Below are 5,901 nucleotides of genomic sequence, written 5' to 3' on the forward strand. Positions count from 1 at the left end.
GGGGTGATAGAAATGGAGGAGAAGAAGTAATCGACCCGGAGAAAAAAGGAATAGACTAAAAAAATGTAACATCAGAACACACAAAAAAATGCCAAGAATGAGGATTACAACACTTATAGCCTTTTTGAGTCCTGGAATAGCCAAGAAAGACACACTTACTGGATCTAGCATCTAACTTGTCCATTCCAGACCCAAAATTATAAACGATACACACACATCCAAAAACTCTAGGAGTAAGGAGAAAATGAGACAACATGGAAAATATTACAGAGAAAGGTGACTAACCTTTAAGGATAAACATGGGCATGCAGTTAATGAGAAAGTAGGATGTAAGTACAACATCACTCCAAAAGGTTTGGGGACATTCATCTGATGTAAGAGGGACCGAGTAGTTTCCAGAAGGTGACGATTCTTTTAGCCACCCATTTTGTTGAGGGGTGTAGGTATACAAGGTTTGATGGATAATGCCATGTTGTTCTAAATATTCTTGAAAGGGTGTGGAAAAATTGATGAACCTATAATTTATCTATAATTTTTTAGGACTTTAGCATGGATTTTTATGCCGATTTTATTAATTTTTGCCTTAATTTAGCTTAATGCTAAGAATAAGTTTCAGGGGTAATTAATCCAAGAAAATGAAGGAAAAAGGCAAGAAAAGAAGGTTCAAAAAGACCAAATTCAGCCCAGCCCGGTTGTGGAAGCAAGAGAGAGCACTTCGGCCCAAGAAGAGCAAGTGGATTCCTTGAGAAAACCCAAGAAAAAAAAGTCTAGCTAAGAGTAGAATTCAGCCCAGAAAAGAAGACCCATTCTCAGCCCAAAAGAGCAGCTCAAATTATAACTATCATGTGCTAAGAGAGAGCCTAAGTGCAGCCCAAATAGCAGCCCTTAGGAGGCTTTCAAGAAAGCTCTAGAAAGTTCAAGAAATGGGTGTAATACACCCCATTCTAGAGGCTTCAAGAAGGGGCAAAAGCCCCCTTGAAAAACTATATAAGGAGGCCTCTAGGAGGGGGGAGAGGTGTTCATTTGCTCTAGAGGAAGGCTCTCCCACTCTTAGAGGTTCAACCACCTTGAAAGAAGAGAAGAGAAGAAGGCTAGGCGCAAGGAAGAAGAAGAAGAAGGGCTGAAAGAAGTTTAAGTCAAGCAAGGAAGAAGAAGAAGGTGAGTTCAAAATTGGGGGTTTGTGATTCAAAGATCTTTTGTAATAACTCAATTGTAGTTTCGTTCTCCTTTAATTTGAATTCAGTTTCTTTGTTATATTTTCTTTCTTCTTTCTCATTCTTCCATTCTTTCTTGATGTGTTTTAGCTTGTAAAATTTCAATTCAACAATCAAATTCTTTTTGATTCATTCGAATGGTTATGAATTGTACTTGAAGTTTCTTGAATACAAGTTAAATTGTAGATTAGTTCGGCCAATTAACCTTTAAAACTCAGATCTGAATTCTCAGGTCTGAGATTGCAAGATCTGAATTGCTTGAGAATTCAGATCTGCAAATTTCAGATTGGCCAAATGGATCCAAAGCTTGGAATTCCTAGAGTGCTTGAGAGAGACTCTAGGAATTCAGATCTACTATTCAAGAACTGAATTGAGTGCAAGGTTAGAGATAACTTGCACAATTCAGTTGGTGACCAATTCAGATTTGAATTGATGCCTTAGAAGTGTTTGAAGAAATGCATGCATGGAGATTAGATTCTTGCTAGAGATAGAAGAACCGTCACTCATGCATAGGATGAAAATGCGCTTGAGAGAGGTTGTTCATGGCCTTTGGGTTTCACCAAACCAAGGCTCAATCATGATTTATTCAAATGATCCAAATTGATAGATTGCTGAATTCTGATATTGACATTTACTGCTTACTCTTCTAAACTGATTTGAAGGCAATTGGGCCAATGATTTAGATAGATTTTAGTTTAGGATTTTTATTTTTCATTAAAGTTTTGATTTATTTGTTAATTAGATAAGAAGTACTCAATTTAGTATTGATACTTGTTTCCTAAATCCTCATGGGAACGATACTTCACTCACTACTTTATTACTTGAACGGCTAGTGCACTTGCTAGTGTCACAATGAGCCACATCAAGTTTTTGGCACCGCTGCTAGGGATATAGGGAATAATATTTGGAAACATTGAGCATTCTTAATCTGGTCTCATTCAGCATTGCATTCATAGTTGGTTTAATTTGCTTAATTTTTCATTTTTTCTTTGAATGCAATTGTTATGCTTCTTTTCCCTTTAGTAGATTACTTTATTTTCCTTGTTTCAGTTTAATTTTAATAAAAGGAGGCCTGTTTTGCTTTCTATCTTGAAGTTATTACCCTCTAAAAGAAAAAAAAATTACAAAATCATGAGTGTTGCAGATCTGAGTTGCATTCGGCACTCAGATCTGCTATAGCAGAACTGTAGCACTCAACCAGAAAAAAAAAATCTACTTATGTTTCAGCCCTCTATATTTTTTTTTCTTTCAATACAAAAAGAAAAAAAATATAGAAAATGAAAATAAGAAAAAAAAAGAACCATATAAACAAAAGAATGGAAAGTAAGGATTTAGATCAGAACTCAGATTTGAATTCTGCTATAGCAGATCTGCAACAGTTCAGATCTGAGTTCCCTTGAACTCAGACCTGAACTGATGTAAATTTAAAGGGTAATTGGGGGTTATCATCACCCCAATACACCCTAGAACAAATCTGCTATCTCCCAAAAACAATTGGATAGCATTTGGTAAAGAAATTCAGATCTGAATTCACCCAGATCTGAACTAGGGCTGTGAACAGAGTAGGATACAGGGCAAACTTTGCAATATTAGATAACTTGTACTATGATTTTTTTTTTAGCTGATTTGGTTGGGGAAAATTGTGTTTATTTTGAGAAATTTTTTTTGAGGCCTCAATAGTTTTAATGTAATGCAGCACCTCCACACAATTCTCTATTTCAGACTTCTCTTCTGATATTGCAGATCTGCAACATTTCAAATCTGAGTTCATTAGAATCAGACCTGAACTGATGCAATCATGAGGTGAATTGGGAGCCATAATCACCCCAATTCACCCTATTATACATCTTCCAGCCCCCAAAAATAGTTGGATGGCAAAGAAGGGCAATTGAGATCAGAACTCAGATCTGAATTCAGTTATTAACTGTACCAAAAATTGCAATGTGTCACATTGCAATCTGATGCATCAGATCTAATTTATGATTGCAGTATATTTCATTGATGCTTCATTGATGTGAACTTGTAGCAGTATACCAAAAATGTGTAAAAATAAGATCTACATCATTGATGAAATAGTAGCAATGTGTGATGATATCAGAGTGCACTTGATTTCTACTGTGGAATGACTGATGACATGAGGCAGTATGTGGGCTGATGATCTGAAATCATATCTGTGGACTGATGTTTTCATTATCCGTTAAAGTACTTTCATCCGATCCGATTGACTGTTTGTCTGTGGACTAATGTTTATGTTATATCTGTGGATTGATAATCATATATGTGGACTGAATGTTTTTTTAGCTTTAAACCACTTGCACCAGATCTGAACTGGATGAGTGTAATATACTAGCATTCAGGGCTGCTTACAGTATACAGTTAACAGACCTGATTTCAGGTTTCTACAACTACTTAATTTGAGCCATCATGAATTCAGATCATCATGATTTCAGGTTTCTGCTTTAAACCTCTTGCACATAGTCTTGGATGTCCATTAGTAAATTCAAAGTTTTAGATGGCCAGCTCTGATTGCTATGAGATCTGATCTGAAATTGGACTTAGTTCTGTCTTGCAACACTGCTAAATTGCAGCAATAACGATGCCAAATAGTGCAAACCTGATTTCAGATTTCTGTAAACTTGTGAACTGAACAGCTTAATATATTTGAGCTAGACAGATAGGGGCTGATATGAGATCTGAATCAAAACCTGGGCTGAATCAATAGTTCAGCCCATTGTTTCCATTAATTCAGATTGCAGCAACATATACAGGTTGTATGCATTGCAGACCTGATCTCAGCCTGATTATTTATGATAGATGTGAGTACTTTGAATAAGATGTGAATATTGGAGCTTTGATCTGGGCCCCAACCCTAATTCAATTCAGATCTCATTCCAGCCCTGATTGATTGATGTATCCTTGAGTACAACATATTGCAGATCCACTGACCTGGCATCAAGTAGCTGCTATATTTGATGGAATAATTAGCTTTATATTTGGTTTCAGCTGCTGCAAAAATTTATTGTAGTTGCAAAATTGTATTTGATTGAAATTACCCAGATCTGAATTGGAATTGTGAACAAACCTAGCAGGGCAAACTTTGTTGTATTTAAACAACTTGTGCTATGCTCTATCTGAGCTGATTTGGTTAAGGAAAAGTTTGTTTATTTTAAGATTTTTTGATGCCTCAATAGTTTTAATGCAATGCCTTGAATTTGAAAATATGTGGAATAATTAGTTTGCTACTGCTGCACTGGGTTGCTATTTTTGGCTTATGGGACATTTGTATGAATTCATAAGGAATCCGAACCAAAATATTGATTGGATTCATTGTGAACTAAACTACTTTCAATAGCAGCAGCTTATGCAGGTCATTATTAGACCTGATTTCAAGTCATAAGAATTCTTCATGATTTCTTGAAGCCATACACTTGCATAGCTCACAAACCTGAACTTGGCTCAAGTCGAGTTATAGCTCAAATTATGTCATCTGAAGGCATTGTCAATTCAGCTTTGATAAACTGCCCTCAGTCCAGTAGAGGTGAATAGATGTGTACAGTAGTGTACATTGCATTTCAATTCAAATTTTAGTTATTATTATTTGAACCAACAATCCTAAAGAATTATAGGTCTAAAAGCAAATGCTACAACTAATGGATTGCTAGTTCGAAATTATTTATGATTGGTACTTGTATGACAATAATTCTTTGTACTTATCTTAACTATGATAGGCTTAGGTAATTATATTCTTTTGTATTATCTTGTTTATTGCCTTGACTTTCACAGTTTCTGACAAGAAGAGTCGAGCTGGAGAAAATCCTCAACGACTCGGAGATTGAAAGAACTCTCTGTGTCCATCTAAGAGCAGCCAGACAAGTCCAACAAGAATCTCAAGAAGCTCAAGAAATGGCTGAGCAGAGGACTATGGTGGATTATGCCAAACCCACACTCACTGGAGCTGCCTCCAGCATTATCAGGCCCAATATTGCTGCTAACAACTTTGAGATCAAATTGACCATCATATAAATGATTCAAAACACGGTGCAATTCTGTGGTTTGACCCACGAAGATCCCAATGCACACATTTCTAACTTTTTAGAAATATGTGACACCTTCAAACACAATGGGGTAAGTGATGATGCCATTAGGCTAAGGTTATTCCCATTTTCTTTGAAGGATAAAACCAAAGCATGGCTGAATTCATTACCAGTAGGATCAATAGCTACGTGGGATGAAATGGCCAACCATTTTCTCTCTAAATATTTTCCCCTTCTAAAACTGCTAAAATGAGGAATGACATCCCTACTTTTTTCCAGCAAGAGGGGGAATCTTTATACAAGTCATGGGAACAATACAAGGAGCTGCTAAGGAGAGTTCCTCACCATGGCCTCCCCATTTGGCTACAAGTGCAAACTTTCTATAATGTTCTTACTGACTCAAATAAGACCATACTAGATGTTGCAACTAGAGGATCCATAAATAATAAAACTCCTGAGGTTGCCCATGCACTTATTGAGGAAATGGCAGCCAACAACTATCAATGGCATTCTGAAAGGACTCAAACTAGGAAGCAGCAAGGCCTACATAATGTTGATACTCATATGACACTATCTGCACAAATAGGAGCACTGAGTAAGAAAATTGATGAAATACAGATAGCTGCCATGCATGTGTAGCCTCTTACTTGTGA

General features: G+C 36.5%; 1 non-coding gene across 1 annotated transcript; it reads right to left on the reverse strand.

The window, feature by feature from the left end:
* Positions 1-5,494: 5,494 nt before the first annotated feature.
* On the reverse strand, positions 5,495-5,601 carry LOC148866699 (small nucleolar RNA R71). Its single transcript, XR_016112146.1, has one exon. It is a non-coding gene; the product is annotated as a small nucleolar RNA R71 (small nucleolar RNA).
* Between the last annotated feature and the right edge of the window lie 300 nt (positions 5,602-5,901).

This window comes from Nelumbo lutea, chromosome 3 (assembly GCF_056320005.1).
Source record: "Nelumbo lutea isolate HS-2025 chromosome 3, American lotus-T2T, whole genome shotgun sequence".
Lineage (NCBI taxonomy): Eukaryota > Viridiplantae > Streptophyta > Magnoliopsida > Proteales > Nelumbonaceae > Nelumbo > Nelumbo lutea.